We start from the raw sequence: 22,687 nt of genomic DNA, 5'->3' as shown, positions 1-22,687 counted from the left end.
AACTAAATATAAGCAGAAACCCAGGTAGAAACCTGTCATTGGTGTACTAGTCTTCCCTCAAAAATAGTTTTCTCTTTCTGTGTCTTTTCATCTCGTCTCCCTTTTGAGAGAGAGATGTTGTTATGATTTTATCACTTCCCAGTATGGTAACTCCCTAATATGGATTGTAAGCAACACAGGGCATGGACTTTATCTTCCTACTTGTCTGTGTGGTGCCATGCACATCAGCAGTGTCATCTACATAATAATGAATGATAAAATGTGTCTGTCTTTTTTTTAAATTCAGTATAAGCTTAGAACCATTTCACTCAACTATCCCTCATTGATTAGACTTCTGGATCTGTTAGAAGTAAGGATCCAAGACAAGGTTAATCACTAGAGGGTCAGTGATCTATGAGGGAAAGGGGTTCTCAAAATCAGGCGATTAAACAATAACAGAAGGAGGGAAATAAAAAAAGGAACAGATTTTACTTATTTTGTTTCTTTGCAGTAAATTCAGATTACATTTTTCATTTAAACTGAATCCCAGGGCTGCTGCAGAATTAAATTATTCAAGACAGAGGACAGTATATGATCGTATAACAAGCCTGAAACGCTCCACCCTGTTAGCAAATTTTGACCCTTCTGGGAAAGGATTAAGTGGGTTTTGCTGACTCATTGAGGTAGGTGGCTTATTACTGCACTTGTATAAAAGGGGAATGGAAATGGCTGTCTGGGGAGACAATCTAGGATGTGGGCTGAGCAGTCATGAGGGAGAAACCTGAGAAACAGCTGAACTTTGTTTTCTTATTGCTGGTATCTTTATTAATAAAGCCAAACCCCCAAACAGGAAGGGGGTGATTTTGGACTCTACACATTGTGTGTACTGTGTTTGAGAGCAGGTTGGGAAAGGCTCCAGCTCACAGGTATAAATTACATGAAACAGTGACATAAAGGCCTTGCATGGTGAAAATATTAAAGCATTCAGTCATAAGGCCAATAAGCAAGAGGGAGAGAAATGAAGAGGTCTGGAGGCAGGGTAGAAAAGTCAGGTTTTAAGATGAGAATTTAAACAGAGATAAAGAGGAGAGATACACAAAGACTGTTTCGGGCAACCAGAATTGCTGAGGGAATGGCTTTTATACCAACTGCAGTGGTCTGGCGCTAGATTAGTGGAGTAGATAGGTATCCAAAATTTATCCAGACAGACTACCTTTCTGTGACCCTCTGATAATGCCTCAGCTTCCTCCTCCCCACAATCCTTCAGTGAAAGTGAGCAAGAAGCCACTTGCACAGGGATTGATGTTCTGGTACAGCTTCACATGCCTGCTGCATGCAGGAGGATTTGACTTTTGTCATTTTGGAATTGGGGGGAGGACAGGGAGGTTCACGTAGCCAATTTTACCTCAGTACTCTAGAACTGAAGGCACCCAAAGCTGCATTAGTCCCAAAGTATTTCAAAATCACAAAACTCAGGAGGCTTTTATTATTACACTGTATCTAGGGTGCTCCAAAATCTCAGTGTCTAGGGGCATCTTACTGCTGCACCATGGCTAGTAGTAGTCACCCAGGACAGAGTTGCACATGAGGCCTAGTACTTCACAATGCTGCAGCCCATGCCTTGAGCAGTTTGATGTCTCATGCTTCACAATCATAATTTGGGAAGAGAAAGCTTGTGAAACTAAAGTAAAATCCAAATATCTTTTTCATTTGAGAAACACCTGCTTTGGAGATTTTTATGATCCTGTGTTCTGCATATGTAATGCCGACAGACCCCGGTCATTGGCAGGCGGGATCAAACTGGGGGATCTCCTTAGCTTAGTGCATGAGCCTCTACCACATGAGCTAAAAGCCAACTGGTTGTTAGCTAAGGCTGTAAAGCAGATTCATTTAACTCTCTATCTAAGGGTACGTCTACACTACAGGACTATTCCGAATTTGCATAAACCGGTTTTGTAAAACAGATTGTATAAAATCGAGTGCACGCGGCCACACTAAACACATTAAATCGGTGGTGTGCATCCACGGTCCAAGGCTAGCATCAACTTCTGGAGCATTGCACTGTGGGTAGCTATTCCGTAGCTATCCCATAGTTCCCGCAGCCTCCCCCGCCCCTTGGAATTTCCGGGTTGAGATCCTAGTGCCTGATGGGGCAAAAATCATTGTCGCGGGTGGTTCTGGGTAAATGTCGTCAGTCACTCCTTCCTCTGGGAAAGCAACAGCAGACAAGCATTTCGCAGCTTTTTTCCCTGGATTGCCCTGGCAGATGCCATAGCATGGCAATCATGGAGCCTGTTTTGCCTTTTGTGACTGTCACCATATGTGTACTAGATGCCGCTGACAGAGGCGATTCAGCAGCGCTACACAGCAGCATGCTTTTGCTTTTGCATGACAGCAGAGATGGTTACCAGCCATATTGCATCATCTACCATACCATAAATTGGTAATAAGATGATCGTGGCTACCAGTCCTTTCGCACTGCACCATTTGCTGCTGTCATAAGTGCCCCTGGCTGAGATCAGCCAGGGGCGCAAAAGCCAAAATTGGGAATGACTCCCTGAGTCAATCCTTCCTTTTTGGTATCTAAAAATAGAATCAGTCCTGCCTAGAATATGGGCAAGTGTACTAGAGAACCACTGTATATCATAACCAGAGAGCACAGCTGCTCTGTGTCAGATCCTGCAGAAATTATGAGCTGTATGCTATTCACAGGGGGTGCTCCTGCAACAATCCCACCTGTTCATTCTGTTCTTCCCCCAGCCTTCCTGGGCTACCATAGCATTGTCCCCCCACTTGTGTGATGACACAGTGACTTGTTAGTGAGAAATGAGTGGAAGGCAGCCTCCAGCTGCTATGATAGTCCAGACAGGACATTAAGCAGTGTGTAGGAGAGGAGCCCAGCATCCCACTCCTAGTCCAGGGGCAACTGAATCTTTTCTTTAAACATGAAGGGTGGGGGCTGATGGAGCTCAGCCCCCTGTTGCTATGATGAAGATGGTTACCAGCCATATTGCACCATCTACCAGGAAAAATTAGGGGCAGGCACCCTTGATCGACCTAACGGATGCTAGTCTGCATGGTTACCAGTCCTTTTGCACTGCCCCATGTGCCAATAGGCTGATGATGACAATGGATATCAGTCTTATTGCACCATCAGCCACCCATGGCAGGGGGGAGCAAGGATGTTGGTGTTGAGTGCTGCAGCATCGTGTCTATCTGCAGCATTCAGTAAAGATAGGGTGACATGTAAAAGAGTCAAGAGAGGATTGTTTTCCCTTTCACTTCTGGGGGTGGGTGGAGGGGTGCGTAGATTGCCGAGCTATGCCCTGACCCACCACGGACACTGTGTTTGACCCTAGAAGCATTTGGAACTCAGCCAAGAATGCAAAAACTTTTCAGGGACTACAGGAACTGTGGGATAGCTTGAGTCCTCCAGTCCATGAGCGTCCATTTGATTCTTTGGCTTTCCGTTACGCTTGTCACGCAGCAGTGCGCTGAGCCCCTGCTATGGCATCTGTCTGGAGATTTTTAAAAAATGATTTTGAATTTCGTCTTCTGTAACGGAGCGCTGATAGAACAGATTTGCCTGCCCTTACTGCGATCACATCCGCATGGTCCATGCGGGAGCTCTTTCTTTATTTTGATTTTTAACTGCATCACCACACGTGCTGATCGGAGCTCCATGCTGGGCAAACAGGAAATATTCAAAAGTTCGCGGGGCTTTTCCTGTCTACCTGGCCACTGCATCTGAGTTCAGATTGCTGTCCAGAGCGGTCAGTGGTGCACTGTGGGATACCACCCGGAGGCCAATATCGTCGATCTGCGGCCACACTAACCCTAATCCGATATGGTAATACCGATATTAGCGCTACTCCTCTCGTTAGGGAGGAGTACAGAAACCGGTTTAAAGTGCCCTTTATACCGATATAAATGGCCTCTCAGTGTGGACGGGTGTGGCGTTAAATCGGTTTTACGCTCCTAAAACTGGTTTAAACGCCTAGTGTAGACCAGGCTTTAGAGGCAAAATAGCAAGAACAGCCATAAAGACTGATCCAACAGAGAGTGGTCTTGATGCAGCCTCAAGGTATCCCTGGGGCTTCTCTTCCAGGAGATGTAGGCCTGGGTCTAGTGGCCCCATTATGCCAGTGAAACTCAAAGATGGGACAACCTGGAGGCCTTCCTGATAACATTTAAGCAAGTGGTGACAGCAGCCCAATAGCCACCTGACCAGTGGGCCACCCTGTTGATACCTTTCCTGATGTGACCAATGCAGGCTGCATATTGTGGGGGCTGAACACGGTATCTGGCCAAGACAACACGCAGGTGAAATTGGCCTTTCTTGACTACTTTGACATCACAGAGGAAACCTTCCAACAGAGGTTCTGTGGTAAGAAATACCCCTGTGGATCCCGGCCTTGTGTGGTTGACCAGAAATTAAGAGGCCTATGTTGGAGGTTACTAAAGCTGGAGACTTAGACTGGAGTTGAGGTGGCTGAGCTTATTGTGGTGAAGCAGTTTGTCCACTTACTTCCAGCTGGTTGTAGGGCAGAGGCAGGCAAATTTTTGGCCTGAGGGCCACATCAGGGTATGGAAATTGTATGGCAAGCCATGAATGCTCATGAAATTGGAGATTGGGCTGCAGGATGGGGTGAGCGTGCTGGCTGGGGGAGTGGGCTCTGGGGTGAGGCCAGAAATGAGGAGTTCAGGGTGTGGGAGGGGGCTCTGGGCTGGGGCAGGGTCTCGGGGCGTGGGGGTGAGTGGGTGAGGGCTCTGTCTGGGTGTGTGGGCTCTGGGGTGAGGCTGGGGATGGGAGGTTTGGAGTGCAGGAGGGTGCTCTGCGCTGGGATGCAGGGGTTTGGAGGGTTGGAGGGGGATCGGGGCTGGGGTTGGGGCATGGGGGGTGGGAGCTCAGGGGTGCTGGCTCTGGGCGGCGCTTACCTCAAGCAGCTCCCGGAAGTGGTGGCATGTCCTCCCTCTGGCTCCTATGCGGAGGCGTGGTCAGGTGGCTCTGCACGCTGCCCCATCTGCAGGTGCCACCCATGCAGCTCCCATGGGCCATGGTTCCTTGGCAATGGGAGCTGCAGGGGCAGTGCTTGGGGTGGGGGCAGTGTGTTGAGCCCCCTGGCTGCCCCTACACGTAAGAGCCAGAGTGGGGGACATACCACTGCTTCCAGGAACCACGCGGAGCCACGGAACACGTGGAGCGGGGCTAGCCCCCGACCCCTTTCCCTAGCTGGAGCGCCACAGCGGGACAAGCCCCAGACCCTGCTCCCTGGCTGGAGCTCAAGGGCCAGATTAAAACATCTGAAGGGCCAGATGCGGCTCCCGGGCTGTAGTTTTCCCACCCTTGTTGTAGGGACTGGGTGCTCAAAAACTGGCCAGAGTCCCTTGCCAACACAGACTAGCTGATGGATAATTATTTAGCAGTGGAGACGGCTCTGACTGTCTCACACGAGAACTGCCTGAGGCCAAAGGGGCCCCTCGACTGAACAGAGAGCCCACCAGGGGAGCCAGCAATCAGACAGGGTGGACTCAGAAGTACCAGCCTCTAAGGAGACCAACAAGCTGCTGAACCCTGGACTGGGCTGTTGTGGGAAATCCCAGCCTCTGAGGCCCCAGCCTGGACAAAGACCCTGGGAACCCCTGTGAAGTCCTCCACTGGGAAGCCAGTAAGGGAGAGCTGACAAGTCAGATAGGGAAGGCTCAGGGCCAGCAGCCACTCAGCTGGCAGCAGGGCCTTGTTTTTCATGTGGGCACTAGGGTGACCAGATGTCCCAGTTTTATAGGGACAATCCCGATATTTGGGGCTTTTTCCTATATAGGTGCCTATTACCACCTTTGCTATCTGGTCACCGTAGTGGGCATCCAGCTCACAGGTAATGTGAGTGCCTCTATATGGTGTGTGTGGACAGGGGTGGATGGCAGAAAGCCATGCCTGTAAGTGAACTCCAGCTAAAGCAATGGTCCCTGTGCAGATAAATGGAACTGAGGTAATGGGGCTGGGGAATTCTGGGTGTGGGAAGACCCTAGTCCAGGACAACGTCATCCCAAACCCTGAGGTCCCCTGGAGAAACTCTTCCTATGGTGTATCCATGGACACATTAAACCCTATCCCAGTGCACATGTGCAGTTGACTGTAGGGAAAACACAAAGTCCCTGGCAGAGGGGCTGGTTTTGATACTAACCTACCGCATTATCTTGGATCAGGATTGGAAGTATTTCTCTAAGGTATTGATAGGGTTTAAACCAACTCCAGACACCCCAGATGGAGTAGCTCAGGGGATGCTGGGAGATGGGAGCCCAAAACCTGAAATGCTGGCAGGTGTAGCTGTGGAGCTGAACCCTGGAAAGGGGGGACCTGGCCCCAGGGAAGCTCCTTCAGAAGGACCTTCTAACAACAAAGCAATATTGGCCCCCCCGTACTGGAGAGAGGATGAAATCTTAAGCCAGACTTAATGATAAACTGTCTGTGGTTAACAGGAAAGTGATAGAACCACAGTGAGCAGAGCAGTACCCCCAGTTTGAGCTCCAGGCAGAGTGACTGTACCAGTTGGAGAAAGACCAACTGATGGAGGAAGTTCGGTTGCAGCTCGTCGTTCCATAGTGTCGTAGGCACGAAGTCACACAACTGGCTCATGCTGTCCCCTCTGTGGGCCATGTCAGTCTTGGGAAGACCCTGGCCAGGATTTTGGATCATTTTTTGGGCCAATAATTCACCAGGAAGCTAGATTTTTACAGCTCCTGTCCCAAGTGAAAACTCTTAGGACCTGAGGCAGGGACAAAAGTCACTCTGGTCCCACTCCCCATAGTTAATGTTCAATTTGAAAGGATCGGAATGGACCTCATTGGATCCTTGGAAAAAAGTACAGCTGGGCACAAACACACATTAGTGATAGTTGATTACGTTACCCTCTATCCTGAAACAACCTCGCTGTGCAACACCAACGCAAAGACTATTGCCACAGAACTGCTAAAAGTCTTTGCCAGAGTAGCAGTATCTAAGGAGATCCTCACTGATCAAAGCACCAACTTTACATCTTGGCTACTGAAAAGGTATGCAATCTTCCAAAAATAAAGATGTTACATATATCTGTCTATCATCCACAAATGGATGGTCTGGTTGAACGGTTCAACAAGATCCTGAAAATAATGTTTAAAAAGTTTGTTGCTGAGTACCTCTGTCATTTCAGTCAGCTAATCCCTCCCCTGTTGTTTGCTATTTGAGAAGTCCCCCAATCATCTATTGGATTCTCCTTGTTTGAACTCTTATATGGGAGAAAACCCCAGGGAATTCTTGATCTGGTCCAAGAGATGTGGGAAGGACAGGCTCCTAGGATGGAGAATGTTCTTCTTCGAGTGATTGCTCCAATGCATTCCAGTTAGGTGTGCGCGCCGCGCGTGCACAGCATCTCGGAACTTTTTTCCCTAGCAACCCCGGCGGGCCGGCTGGGCGCCCCCTGGAGTGGCGCCGCTATTGCGCTAAATATATACCCCAGCCGGCCCGTCCGCTCCTCAGTTCCTTCTTACCGCCCGTGACGGCCAGTTGGAACTGTGGAGTGCTCTTCGTTCTCCACGATCCCTAGCGTTTACATCTCTTGTATATATAGTTAGTTTTTGTAGTTAGTTTTACAGTTTAGATAGTTGGTTAGTATAGATAAGGTGAAAAAGGGGGGTTTCCCCCTTTTTACCTCACCCGGTGCGGGCTCATGCCCAAGGCACCGGGCTTTAAGCCCTGCGCGGCGTGCCAGAAGCCTATGCCCATCGGAGACCCGCACGACGCCTATCTCCGTTGCCTGGGAGAAGGGCATAGAACGGACAAGTGTTCAATCTGCCTGACTTTTAAACCGCGGACCCGAAAGGAGCGGGACATCCGTCTAAAGCAGATCTTAATGGAAGCGTCGCTTCGACCACCGGCACCGTCTGCGCCGGCACCGCGAACTGCCTCGGTGCAGAGCGCACCGGCGGCACCGAGCCACTCCACCTCCGCGGCGCCGCCAATACAGAAGGCGGCTACGCAGTCGCGGCACCGCTCGCTTTCGCCGAAGAAGAAGCACAGGCAGTCGAAAGCAGTAGCGCAGGCCCGCTCTGAGGACTCTGCAAGAAAGGTTGCGCAGTCGGCGGCACCTGCGGTGCCAGTGCACAAACCGTGCACCGGACCCTTGACTCCGGCGCCGCAAGGCCCGTCGAGTCCGGCACCGCCACGCTCCCCGGTACCGTCCGCGGTTGAGCCCCGGCTACCATCAACGCCGGAGACATTCGCCTCCGCAAGAGACCTGATCCAGCTGATAGAGGCACCAGGCCTCCGGCCCCCGGCACCGCCGGTGCGGGCTGTCGTGTCGGCGGGGAAGCCGGCCACCGTCCCTGGACAGGCAGCATGGACGTCGCTCCCGGTCCCGGTCTCGTTCCCGGTCCCGCGGCAGGTCTCCATCCAGGCGCTCGCGATCTCGGCACCGCTCACCTTCGCGGTACCGGTCGCCATCAAAACGCCGGTCGCAGTCCCGGTACCGCTCGTCATCGCGGTACCGGTCGTACTCCCGACGCCGCACGAGATCCAGGTCGCCATCGCGTCGGCACCGTGACTCGCGCGCAAGTTCGTGGCACCGTCGATCTCAATCCCGGTCGAGCTCCCGGCACCGGTCGAGCTCCCGGCACCAGTTGGGCTCCCGGCACCGGTCGAGCTCCCGGCACCGTGGCGGACGTTACTCCAGGTCTCCTTCCCGGTACCGGCCGGAGCAACCTCGCGCTTCTCTGCCTCCCGGGGACGGACTGCCCCATTCGGCAGCGCACTCTGCGAGTGCTTCGGCACCGCCCTGGCCTTCTCGACCCGAGTCGGTCGCTTCGGGCACGCATGGCTACGGACTCCTGCCGCCCACCCCACGAGACCATCCTCAAGGGGCACAACCGTGGGGCTTTTGGGTGCCATGGGCCCAGTACGAGGCCCAGGGGGTGCCTTTTCCACCTAGGCCCCCCACGGCGGAGCGCAGAGCCCCAGAGGCGACGATTTCCAGACCGGCCCCTTCGCCACAGGCGGCGGATGCTGGGGCGTCGGAATCCCAGGACCAGTCGCAGCCCGCACCCTCAGGCGGGCAGGTGGTGAACCCCTCTGACGAACCGGTCGTCCAAGGGTTGTCCTCCTCGTCCTCGCCTGATGAGGCGGTGGCTGGTGCAGCAACTAAGGAGCCTCCGCCAATTGACGTAAGAGCTCACCAGGACCTCCTTCGTCGGGTGGCGACGGCAATGGCCTTGCCCATAGAGGAGGTACACGAGGACGAGGACCCTATCACCAATGTGGTCGAGGCCGACACGCCGGTGAGGGTGGCACTTCCGTTTGTACGGACGGTGCAAAAGAACGCCACCACTATCTGGCAGACACCAGCATCCGTGCCCCCTACAGCCCGTGGGGTTGAGCGAAAGTACTCTGTCCCTCCCACGGGCTATGAATACTTGTACATGCATCCGACCCCGGACTCCCTGGTAGTCCAGTCGGTTAATGACAGGGAGCGGCACGGTCAACCGGCTTCCGCGCCCAAGTCGAAGGACGCGAAGCGTATGGACCTGCTGGGCCGAAAGGTCTATTCTGCAGGAGGCCTGCAAATGAGGATTGCCAACCAGATGGTCCTCCTCGCCAGGTACGTCTTTGACATCCTGACGTCCCTGGCGAAGTTTACCGAGCTCCTGCCGTCAGCCTCCCGACAGGAGTTCGCGGCCATGTTGGAGGAGGGACGAAGATCGTCCAGATCCTCTATTTCGGCCGCACTCGACGCTGCAGACTCGGGGGCGAGGACTTTGGCTTCCGGGGTCATGATGTGGCGTATTGCCTGGCTGCAGTCTTCCACCCTGCCGCCGGAGGTCCAATATACGTTGCAGGACCTCCCCTTTGACACTAAAGGGCTGTTCTCTGAGAAGACGGATTCTAGGATCCAAACTTTAAAGGACGGCCGTATCGCGATACGCACGTTGGGCATGCATACGCCGGCGACGCAGCGTAGGCCCTTCAGACCACAGCCCTCCCGACCGACCTACCAGTCCCGGTATCGGCCCTACAACAGCCGACGTCCGGCCCAAAATCACCGTCGACCGTCCGGCAACCGCCGCAACCAGGGCCAGGCCGCTTCAAAGGCCCCTCAGGGGGCCAAACAGGCCTTTTGATGGGACGCTCGAGGACGGCCCATCACTCTCCCTACCGGATCCTTCCCCTCTGTTTCACAATCGCCTTTCCCATTTCTTTTCGGCGTGGTCCCGGTTAACGTCGGACAACTGGGTGCTCCAGACAGTCCAGTCGGGATACCGCCTGCAATTTGTTTCGCCCCCGCCTTCCCACCCACCCTCCCTGTCCCTCTTCAGGGACCCCTCTCACGAGCAAGTCCTCTTACAGGAGGTCCAGACTCTGTTGAGCGTGGTTGCCATAGAGGCAGTGCCTCAGGACAGAAGGGGCAGGGGATTCTACTCCCGTTATTTTCTCATCCCCAAGGCGAAAGGCGGGCTACGTCCTATTCTGGACCTTCGCGAGCTGAACAAGTACCTGCTCAAGCCCAAGTTTCGCATGGTCACTCTGGGGACCATCATTCCCTCTCTGGATCTGGGAGACTGGTTTGCCGCCCTCGACATGAAGGACGCCTACTTCCATGTCGCGATCTATCCTCCACATCGTCGTTACCTTCGGTTTGTGCTCAACGACACCCACTACCAGTTCACGGTGTTGCCGTTCGGACTGTCCACCGCCCCGAGGGTGTTTACCAAATGCATGGCGGTGGTCGCCGCAGCCCTCCGACGTCGTCAGATGCACGTTTATCCGTATCTCGACGACTGGCTGGTTCGAGGCCAGTCCCGGCATCTTGTCATGGGCAACATGGCAGAGATCCTGTCTCTCTTTCAGCGGCTCGGTCTTCTCATCAACACAGAGAAGTCCACTTTGATTCCGACGCAGCGGGTGGAGTTCATCGGAGCGGTCCTCGACTCCACGACGGCCAGAGCCTGCCTCCCTCGCGCTCGGCACCAGACGATGGTCTCCATCATCCGGGACCTCGTCGCCTTCCCAACCACGACGGTGCGCTCCTGCCTCCGCCTCCTGGGCCACATGGCTTCGTGCACGTATGTCACAGCATACGCGCGGCTCCACCTCCGCCCGTTCCAGTCTTGGCTCGCGTCGGTGTACCGCCCTCATCGAGACCCCATCGACATGGTGGTCACGGTCACCAGGACGACCCTCGAGTCCCTCCGCTGGTGGCTCGACCCGGACGTCGTGTGTGCGGGAGTCCCATTTCACCCTCCTCGGCCGTCCGCTACTTTGACCACGGACGCCTCAGCGCTCGGTTGGGGGGTCCACCTGGGCAATCTCCACACGCAGGGCCTGTGGTCGGTCCAGGAGCTCACCCTGCACATCAACGTTCGCGAGCTACGCGCCATCCGCCTGGCCTGTCGCACCTTCTGCGCCCGCCTCCAAGGTTGTTGTGTGACAGTATTCACGGACAACACCACCGCGATGTTCTACGTGAACAAGCAAGGCGGAGCCCGCTCCTCCCCCCTCTGCAAGGAAGCGATGCTCCTGTGGGACTTCTGCGTGACCCACTCAATTCACCTGGAAGCATCCTTTCTTCCGGGAGTGCAGAACGCGCTGGCCGACCATCTCAGCAGGTCGTTCCTCTCCCACGAGTGGTCCCTCCGTCCAGATGTCGTCCACACAATCTTCCGGAGGTGAGGGTTTCCCCAAGTAGACCTATTCGCCTCCAGGGAGAACAGGAAGTGCCACCTGTTTTGCTCGTTCCAGGGTCGCTCGCCAGGCTCCCTGTCGGACGCCTTCCTTTATCACTGGACGGATCGCCTCCTCTACGCCTTCCCTCCGTTCCCGCTCGTGCACCGAGTGCTCCTGAAGCTTCGGAGGGACAGAGCCCACGTCATTCTAGTAGTGCCGGCCTGGCCGAGGCAGCACTGGTACACCCTGCTGCTCGAGCTCTCCGTTCGGGAACCCATCCCCCTTCCGTTGTGGCCGGACCTCATCACCCAGGATTTCGGCAGACTCCACCATCCGAACCTGCAGTCCCTCCATCTTACAGCTTGGTACCTGAGTGGCTAACCCACACGGAGAGGGACTGCTCTGCAGCGGTTCAACAGGTCCTGCTCGAGAGCAGAAAGCCTTCCACTCGCTCCACTTACCTGGCGAAATGGAAGAGGTTTGCTCTCTGGTGTGATCACCGAGGTCTTAATCCCTTCCTGGTACCGGTCCCTACCATTCTGGACTACCTCTGGAACCTTAAGGAGCAAGGTCTGGCGGTCTCCTCCTTGAGAGTCCATCTGGCAGCAGTATCCGCCTTTCGTCCCTCCGTGGAAGGTCGGTCCATCTTCTCGAACCAGATGGTTTCCTGTTTCCTCAAGGGCTTGGACCGCTTGTACCCGCCGGTGCGGCGCCCTGCCCCGACCTGGGACTTGAACCTCGTGTTGACCAAGCTGATGGGTCCTCCGTTCGAGCCCTTGGCCACGTGCTCCCTGCTCTACCTCTCGTGGAAAACGGCTTTCCTCGTGGCCATTACTTCAGCGAGGCGAGTTTCAGAGCTTCGCGCCCTAACGGTGGATCCGCCGTACACGGTCTTCCATACGGACAAGGTGCAGCTGCGCCCTCATCCGGCCTTTCTCCCGAAGGTGGTGTCAGCATTCCATCTCAATCAGGAGATCTTCCTCCCGGTATTCTTCCCGAAGCCGCATGCCTCGCCTCGGGAACAGCAGCTACATACGCTCGACGTCCGTAGGGCGCTCGCCTTCTACATTGAGCGGACTAAGTCCTTCCGGCGTTCGCCCCAGCTGTTCGTCGCGGTGGCTGACCGCATGAAGGGAGATGCGATATCCTCCCAGCGGATTTCCTCCTGGGTCACTGCGTGTATCCGGACCTGCTACGAGCTGGCTCGTGTACCACCAGGCCGTGTCACTGCACACTCGACGAGGGCACACGCCTCATCTCTGGCCTTCCTGGCCAACGTCCCAATCCAGGACATCTGTCGAGCGGCCACCTGGTCTTCGGTGCACACCTTCGCCTCCCACTACGCGTTGGTGCAGCAGTCTCGAGACGACGCAGCCTTCGGCTCTGCGGTATTACACTCCGCCACGTCTCACTCCGACCCCACCGCCTAGGTAAGGCTTGGGAATCACCTAACTGGAATGCATTGGAGCAATCACTCAAAGAAGAAAAGACGGTTACTCACCTGTAGTAACTGTTGTTCTTCGAGATGTGTTGCTCCAATCCATTCCAGACCCGCCCTCCTTCCCCACTGTCGGAGTAGCCGGCAAGAAGGAACTGAGGAGCGGACAGGCCGGCTGGGGTATATATTTAGCGCAATAGCGGCGCCACTCCAGGGGGCGCCCAGCCGGCCCGCCGGGGTTGCAAGGGAAAAAAGTTCCGAGATGCTGTGCACGCGCGGCGCGCACACCTAACTGGAATGGATTGGAGCAACACATCTCGAAGAACAACAGTTACTACAGGTGAGTAACCGTCTTTTATACAATGTGTACTGAAACTCTGGGAGAGGCTTGAAACCCTAGGGGCTTTTGCCAAAGAAAACCTCCTGAGTGCTCAATGGACCCAGGAGCAAGCCTACAACAAAGGGTGCATATGCACAAATATAAGTTGAGTGATCAGGCACTATTTCAACTCCCAAGTACAGAATCCAAGTTATTTGCTAAATGGCAAGGACCATATGAAGTAGTATGCAAAGTTGGGCCAGTTAACTATGATATCAGGCAGCCCGACAAGAGGAAACTTATTCAGGTCTACCATGTTAACCTTCTGAAGTCATGGAATGAGCAATAGAGCTTATTTATCATGCCTTATCCCCCCGAGCCAGAACTGGGGCTCCAAGTGCTCAACTCACTGGACCTTGACCTTTTGCAGATGGGGGAACACTTCCACCTGGAACAGAGGGACCCAGTGACAAGCCTTGTAAAGACCTTCTCAATGGTGTTTGTCTCCTGGCCAGAGCAGACTCATCTCATGCACCACCATATCCAAACAGAACTTGGGCAACTTGTCCAGGAGAATCCATGGCCACTCCCAAAAAAATGCAGGATGCCATGAAGCAAGAGGTCTAGGCAATGTTGGAGCTGGAGTCATTTAAGAATCCTGCAGCGAAGCCCAGGTGTATTGGTCCTAAGCTGGACAGTAGTATTCAGCTTTGCATAGACTTCAGAAAGTTTGATGCTGTTTACAAATTTGATGCTTACTCCATGCCCCAAGTAGAAGAGCTATTAGACTGGCTAAGTGAGGCCTGATATATCACCACGTTAGACTTAACGAAGGCATACTGGCAGATCCCACTCACGCTGGAGTACAGGAGAAAACTGCCTTTGCCACATCATTTGGCCTCTATCAAATTAGGATTATGCCCTTTGGCCTCAATGGTGCCCCAGCAATATTACAGTGTCTCATGGATCAGGTTCTTCAACCACATGGCTCATATGCAAAAGACTATTTAGGTGATATCGTCATCTACAAGGAGGAACAACAAACACAAGTCGACACTGTACCAGCTCCCTACAGGGGTCTGCGATAATGGCAAATTTATCAAAGTGCAAGTTTGGGTAAAAAGACCATCTACCTGGGATATGCTTTTGAGAAGGGCCAAGTCCAGCCTGTAGCAGGGTGAACCTCTGCTCCTTCCCTGAAGGGGTTTAAAAGCAACCTGGCAGGGCTTGAGAGCTGCTGCTCTAGGCTGGGCTGATTGGGGAAGTGGCTGCAGCTGGGGCCACGCCCCAAACTGAGCCAAGGGCCTTATAAGAAGGCCAGGGAAGCTAGAAGCAAAAGACAGTCTTCCTCTGCCTGAAGAGGAAGAAGGGCCTGGCTGCAGGGACTGAGACAAGGTACCTAGGGTGAAGCAGGGCTGGGGAAAGGCTGAGGAGCTGGGGAGCTCCAGCCTAGAAAGCCCCAGGCTGCGGCCTAGCGAAGGGCCAACTGGTACTGGGGGTTGCAGAGGGCAGCCCAGGGGTAGGCCAAGGCAGCAGGTCCAAACCCTCCTTGCCTGTGATGAATAGGCTGATACTGCAGTCTGCCCCAGAGTGTGGGGCTAGACAATGACTGGCAGTAGCCAATACTGAGGCAAGGTGGGGATAGAGGGCGAGGGTTCCCTGAGGAGGGGAGACCCTAAGAGAAAGGAGTTACTGCTAGGGGGCAGCACCCCATGTAAAAGGGCACCGGGTCCAGGGAGGGACATGGGGGCCTGAAGACAGGTGGATCACAAGCCTGCAGAGGGCGCTCCGAACCCTGGACAGAGCTAATTCCCAGAAGCACCAGCAGGAGGCACCGCAGGGGTGAGTCCAACCCGTCTACACAGCCCCTCATAGACAAATCCAGGGCCTCAAAACATACCCACACCCAGTCATGAAGCAGTAAGTCCAAAGGCTAGTACTGCTGATTTGTGCCAAGGTTTTTGATGACAGCAGCCTCCTCTCAGGCCTCAGAAAGGACAGTAGTCCCGAGAAGGTGCACTGGTCTGAGGCCTGAAAAAAGGCCTTTAAGAAATTGAAAGAGCACTTGTGTAAAGAGCTTGTCTTTTTCAGTCCTGACTTCTCAAAAGAGTTCGTTTTACAAATTGATGCCTCAGAAGTGGGACTAGGTGCAGTACTGTCCCAGGAGACAAATGGAAAGGAACATCCTGTACTCTATTTGAGCTGCAAACTGTCCCGTTGGGAGCAGCTCTATTCCGTGATAGGAAAGAAAGGTATTACCTCCTGGGAAATCCATTCAAGCTCATCACCAATCATGCTCCCTTAATGTAGTTAAATGCCATGAAGGCCACAACCCCCCAGGTTATGTGCTGGTGAATGTCTCCCCAGGTGACATCTTGAGAGGGTGTGCAAGTGATGGGGTTTACAAACCCCACACTGGACAACAAGGGGGTTAAGGAGTTGCTCTGGGCTCAGTCTGCCCCACCACACCACACCTTCAAGGCATGCACAGGCTGGAGAAGGAGTTAAAAGAGAAGCAGAACAACTCACTTGTGAGCAGACATAGGAAGAGAACAGACCTTCAACCCTCAGTTCCGGAAGAAAGGGCTGAAGGAAGGCAGGATCTTCCTCGATAGCAAATGCCTGAGGTAAGGGAGGGCCTGATCCTGATACACCCTGAAAGGGAGGCATTCCCCTCCCTCTCTTGCTAAGAGTTTGTTTGTGTTGATTCCCTTTGCTTTTTGTTTATGGACAAGCCTGGAAGGGGAGAGACTTGGAAGTGACCTGGCCAGAGGGCAAGTCATAGGAAGAGATAGGACACCACAGACCCGGAACAGCCAGTGGAGGGAGAGCTACCATGCCTGGCCATGAGGAGGCACCAGTGGTGAGCTGACCTCCTCACATAATAGAAAATAAAGAAATTCTCCAGTTTCTGTGGGAGATGGGGGGTTGTGGGGAGGTCTGTAGAACATGGAAAGGTGATGGAACAGCTTCTGTGTGAGAGTAAGAGGTGGTGAGGTTAATGGAGATTAGAGTTTGCTTGGGAAATATGAGAGATTGGAATGGGGCCTGTGGGAGAGGGTGAAGTTGATGGAGGGGACATGGAAAGGTTGTGAAGTGACATCTGTGGGAGACTAAGAGGTTAGCAGTTGTGGGGGACTGGAGTTTTTGGAATGTGTAGAAATGTTGTGAGAAATTGCTCCTCTTGTGTGTCTGCTCCACTCTGCATGGCAGTATGCCATAGTGTGTGGCCCTTGTTTAGGCTGCACTATGGGAGAAAGGATCGTACAATCCCTCCTTCTTGCACACTTGAAGAGATGCTCACAATCTAGCCCTAATAGAGAGAGGCTGATTTATGAGGCAGCATAATCTTTTCAATAGTTTTAGAGGTTCAGATAGTCTGCCTTATCATCCCTTTAAAGTTTTTTAGCTAGACCACATTGGATATATATTGTTAGAAAATGAGACTATAACATGTATATGTAGTCATGACCCAGGGAGAACCTTTCTGAATGTTAAGAATGTTCGGCAGAGCTTCTGGAAAACACAAGGTTAATACGTACAGGGCTTGGAAATAAACTATAAATGCCCGTATACCATATCAGGACCTCTCTGAGAGCTGCTGTCTTGTTATCCAGAATCTCAGTTCTCATTTAAAAGAAAAGTCTGTAGTTGCAAAGAAAACCTCACAAATGTGAACTGAGTGTAAAGGATGCAGTGGTGTCCATGTGAGTCTGCGAGATGTGGACTGTCCTGGTCATCTCAGAGAGGTGTTAACTCACATGCACAGCAATGATAATTTAAATGTCAGCATTGTTTACATTTCATTAATTGTGCAAGAAGGAAGGGGAGGGTCACAGATCTGCACAATTGTTTTATTTTGGTTCCACGAGTAGGTGGCATTTAGGCGATACCACCACTTCTTTTATAATATCTGTAGTCTACTGTGAGCAGTATCTCATTTTGGCACCTCACATGAGTGGAGCTTATTTTGTAGACAGAACTTAGAAGAGTCCCACTTTTTTTGGCTCTGTCTGATTCCAGATACTCTAGGTCTTTCTCAACCCAGGAGCAGTACTGATTCTGTCACTTCCCATTCATCCTTCTGTTACAATCACTCTGGCCTCTGTGAGCTCCTGCCTGCACCAACATCCTCCACCTCTCTCTCTCCCCCACTTCTCCTGACAGGTGTATTTCCATGACTGCCATTCCCCCATCAAGCTGTCCACAGTGGGCTCCATGATGTAAAAGGAAAACCCTTTGAACACCTAAAATTTCAGCCAACCATACTGCCTCCAAATTAGTCAAAGGCAACCAACAGGTTAAAACACATTTCAGAGTTTCTAGGCCAAGCTGCCCAGGAATGATGATCAACCGTACACTGTTAGGAAAGTATTCATGTAAAATACCAGAAAGGATATCACCTCCATTTTTGAATGCTTGTATCTTTCAGTTGCCTTGTCTGGTTTATTGATTTGCCTCAGTCTTCCAGAAAAATTCTATCCTGGCATAAGATCACAACACTAATACCTAGAAAGATAAATCACACCTGTAAAATTTCAGGCAGATTGGTTTACCTTTGGTGAAGTTATGTGCTGGGAGACAAACTGGGTTTATAATGGAAAGCTAGCCTCGTCATTAACTATGGAGAGACCAATGACTCTCCATAATCAATCAGTCACTTAGACTTCTTTATAGCATCCTTCATGCCAACATGCCTGAGTGGTTTATAGTCATTAAATTAGAGAATGCACCACACAATGGACAAGGCTAGATCAATAAATCTTAAGACCTGATTCAGACTTATGCAAGGACTCTGAACAAGTAACCATGAGAGGGAAAATGATTCCATTCACAAGAGGGGACTGGAGCCATAAAACTGAACCAAGGCAAGACTAGGGTGATGCTGGCAGGAAGAGAGAAGCATTTAAAAGAACTTACCCTCTATAACATCTCCCAACTAGCCACAGCATCTGCCCTCAGATGGATGTTGGTTTGCAGCCTTGTGGTCCTTTTGGATTTCTCAGTACTATTAGATGCCCAAATAGTCAAGTAGCAAAAAATGTCCACTTCTATCTATGACTGGCCAGGAGATTAAACTTCATACTGTCAGGAACACACCTGACCACAGTGACCCACTCATTCATGACCTCTAGGCTTGATTATTGCAGTGTGTCATATCTAAGAGTGAAACCATATGTTCTACCTGGTCCAAAATGCAGTGGTCCATCTGCTTAGCATCACTGTGCTAATGTCTCCCCTGTGCTCTGCTCTCTGCATTGATTCCCCATTAAATCCAGAGTCCAATTCAAAGACTCTGTCCTGATGTTCCATTGAAGCCTTCCATTGAATTGGCCAAAGATCTCTCTCCCTTCCTGACCACAGCCTCTCACAAAAGCTGCCATGAAACTGCCAACTAATGAGGGAGGGTCATGGGGGACAAAACTTTCACAGGAGCTGACCTAGACTATGGAACTCGTGAACAGATGATATAATGATCATAGGCCTCACTACATTCAGAAATAAGTGCAAAAGATCATTCTTCAATTTAACTTTCCCTCCATAATTACTTCATACGCTCGCTCTCTCTGACAGACACACACACACTTTATGAACTATTCAAGCTTAAGTTTAAGTACTTAGGATGAGTTCAGATTTTATGGTGATGGGGTCCAGATGGATAGAGATTGTTGTGCCAGGCACGTGCACTGTACTCTCTGAATAGGATCCGAAAATACTGCCCAGGAGTGCAAAGGGTTAGGGGAGATTCAGGTTATGAAAAGCAGGAGGCTCCTTAGAGGGTGAAACCTCAGTGGCAGAACAGACTCCACAAGCATGATGGATAAAAGCCCACATAAGGCTTTGGTATGTGAGCAAGCACAGCTGACAGTTGCCCCTCAGGAATCCAGTGGAGGGCCTTCACTTTTGCAGGAGTCATGAGCAGTTGGACCTGAACTGTTCCATAGTGCCGCTGTGCACTATTAAACAGCTGCCATGCTGTATCCTGAAGTGGGCGTACTTGGCTGTAATAGGTGTATAAAGTTTGTAAGTCACTTTGGGATGAAAGGGGCTATATAATAACTAGGGGGCCTACCAAATTCACAGTCCATTTCGGTCAATGTAATGGTTATAGGATTTTAAAAATCATAAATTTCTTTATTTCAACTATTTAAATCTGAAATTTCACAGTGTTGTAATTGTAGGGGTCCTGACCCAAAAAGGAGTTATCAGGGGGTTGCAAGGTTATTGTAGGGCAGGTTGCAGTGCTGCTACCATTACTTTTGTGCTGCTGCTGCTGCTGGCGGCACTGCCTTCAGAGCAGGGCAGCTGGAGAGTAGCAGCTGCTGGCTGGGAGCCCATCTGAAGGCAGACCCACCGCCAGCAGCAGCACAGAAGTAAGGATGGCATGGTATGGTATTGCCATCCTTACTTCTGTGCTGCCTGCAGAGCTGGACCCTCAGTCAGCAGCCACCATTCTCCGGCCACCCAGCTCTGAAGGCAGCAGTGCAGAAGTAAGGGTGGCATGGTATGGTATTGCCACACTTACTTCTGTGCTTCTGGTGGTGGGGCACCCAGCCAACAGCAGTCGCTCTCCAGCCCCGCAGCTCTGAAGGCAGTGCAGAAGGGTGGAAATACCACAACTCCCTTTAAATAACCTTGTGACCTCTTGCAACTGCCTATTGGGTCAGGACCCCAATTTGAGAAAAGCTGGTCTCCCCCGTGAAATCTGTAGAGTATAGGGTAAAAGCACACAAAAGACCAGATTTCACGGTGGGAGACCAGATTTCACGGTCCATGACACGTTTTTCCTGGCCGTGAATGTGGTAGGGCCGTAATAATAAAGGTTAGCCATTATCCTCATGACTGGCAGAAGGGGCATATTTTAAAACAAAGAGACTTATTTTTAAGTGGACAGAGATGCTTCAGACTCACCTGCCCTTCATATGCGCTCTCTCTCTCTCTCTCTCTCCCCTTCTCTCTTTTGAAGCAGGTTTAAGTCCATCTACTTTTATATTTTGAAACAAAACTCATAAAAGGACCATAAATATCGTAACTTGCGAAAATGAAAACTGTTTTTTCCCCTCCCATGAGACTCCTGCCTGAGAGACAGACAGAGAGAGTTCATTTCTTTGAAGAATCCCTCCTCTGTTAAAGTAAAGCTGCTATCTAAGAGCAGTCTTCAGGGCTTTGTTCTTGTCATCATCTTGACCTGGGTTTGCTCCTTTCTGTATTGCTTGTGGAAATGAAAAGGGTGTGGTATTGGAGGGGGGCGGGGAAGAGGATTTGGCTATCACTGGCAGGGCAGAAGTCCATGTTTGGAACAGGGATGTACTTTGGGATCATAAAAGGTTACCTATCCAAACCACCAGCAAAAATATTAGGGACATAGGAACTTGTCATACTGGATGAGACCCAAGGTTCATCTAATTCAGTATCCTGTGCCTGACAGTGGCCAGTACCAGATGCTTCACAGGAAGGAGTAGGAAATGCTGAAGTGTATAGTTATTCCTTTCCTGTCAAGAAGGGACTTTCTTCCTAGTCTCCATGGGTTAGAGTTTGGTTCATGCCCTGAAGCATGTGTTTTAATATCTCTTCCAAATTTTGTTATCCTGTCCTGTCTCGTGTAACTGTAGAGGTTCTTAGCAATATTCATGTAAATGTCCAACCCAACACTGTGATGGTATGGATAGATGTTGCCCATTGACAGTCAATGATGGATCCCAGCCCTCATTGAAGAGATTGGCAAAGATGTGAACCCATGAAGTGGAGAACAATGCTGAACTCAACAGGAAGAATTTTTCCTATGAGGAAACTGTAAGAAGAGCAAGTTGGTGAGTACTTGCTACTGTCTGGTCTGCTTGTAGCTGCTAGCCTGGGATGAGGAGGTGGCTTGCAAAAGACCCCTTTTGCCTTTCAGATATTTAAACCTTGAATGCACTAGGAAATGGACCCTTGGCTGAAAGTGGTTTTCAACAACCTTTTTCTTTGAACCATTTCAGAAAATGGTGTAAGTGCTAGTGTAGACATGATAAAAGTGTTTCCAATTTAGCTTCAGGAAGCGGTTCTGAGATTTTCTTCCATTAAGGCTCAGTCATGCTTTCTGAAATAGTACTGGAGTCACCGGGAGCTGCTGGGTGTACAACACTATTGAAAATCAGTCCATTGCCTAAATATGGACTTAGGAGCCCAACTTAGACACCCAGTTTTGAAAATCCTGCCCCCCTCCCTCCATTCTGTGATGTGAGCTCACACACACTGGCTGGTGCTGAGTTGCTCTGTCTCATTGGCTAGAAGAGGAAAAGGGGTTAATAATAATAAATCAAAGAAACAAGTAACCTTCCCTCATTCAAATCAAGATCAGAAGTAAGCAGGATCAGACTGTACTATAACAGCTGCATTTCTGAAGGTCATTTTCATCTTGCTCTTAGCCCTGGTCTACACTACAAGTTTAGGTCGAATTTAGCAGGATTAGATCGATTTAACCCTGCACCCATCCACACGATGAAACTGTTATTTTCGACTTAAAGGGCTGTTAAAATCTATTTCGGAACTCCTCCCCCGACAAGGTGATTAGCGCTGAAATCAACCTTGCCGGGTCGAATTTGGGGTAGTGTGGTCGCAATTTGACAGTATTGGTCTCTGGGAGCTATCCCAGAGTGCTCAATTGTGACCGCTCTGGACAGCACTCTCAACTCCGATGCACTGGCCAGGTAGACAGGAAAAGGCCTGTGAACTTTTGAATCTCATTTTCTGTTTGGCCAGCATGGTGATCTGCAGGTGAGTGCAGATCTCATCAGCAGAGGTGACCATGATGGAGTCCCAGAATCGCAAAAGAGCTCCAGCATGGATCGAACGGGAGGTACGGGATCTGATCACTGTATGGGGAGACGAATCCATGCTCTCAGAACTCCATTCCAAAAGACAAAATGCCCAAACATTTGAAAAAATCTCAAAGGGCATGAAGGACAGAGGCTATAACAGGGACCTGCAGCAGTGCCACGTGAAACTTAAGGAGTTGAGGCAAGCCTACCAAAAAACCAGCGAGGCAAATGGCCACTCCGGGTCAGAGCCCCAGACATGCCACTTCTATGATGAGCAGCATGCCATTCTAGGTGAGGCAGCCACCACTACCCCACCTCTGTGCTTTGACTCTGTCAATGGAGTAGCACACAACAGGGATGTGGGTTCTGGAGACAAGGAAGATTATGAGGAGGAGGTGGAAGATAGCTCACATCAAGGAAGCAGAGAAACCATTTTCCTCGACAGCCAGGAACTGTTT

The 22,687-nt window shown here is 51.3% G+C and overlaps 1 long non-coding RNA gene across 2 annotated transcripts; it reads left to right on the top strand.

Moving 5' to 3' along the window:
• The first annotated feature begins 15,213 nt into the window (after positions 1–15,213).
• LOC123361827 lies at positions 15,214–22,230 on the top strand. 2 transcript variants are annotated; one of them, XR_006576240.1, is made up of 5 exons: positions 15,214–15,270; positions 15,796–16,055; positions 16,164–16,291; positions 21,042–21,239; positions 22,171–22,230. It is a non-coding gene; the product is annotated as an uncharacterized LOC123361827 (long non-coding RNA). The 2 variants fall into 2 exon arrangements; XR_006576239.1 differs by having other exon boundaries at positions 15,240–16,055.
• Positions 22,231–22,687: the final 457 nt, after the last annotated feature.

Source organism: Mauremys mutica, chromosome 1 (genome assembly GCF_020497125.1).
Source record: "Mauremys mutica isolate MM-2020 ecotype Southern chromosome 1, ASM2049712v1, whole genome shotgun sequence".
Classification (NCBI taxonomy): Eukaryota; Metazoa; Chordata; order Testudines; family Geoemydidae; genus Mauremys; species Mauremys mutica.
The sequence above is the reverse complement of the archived record's forward strand: the minus strand, read 5'-3'. Positions and strand labels throughout refer to the sequence as shown.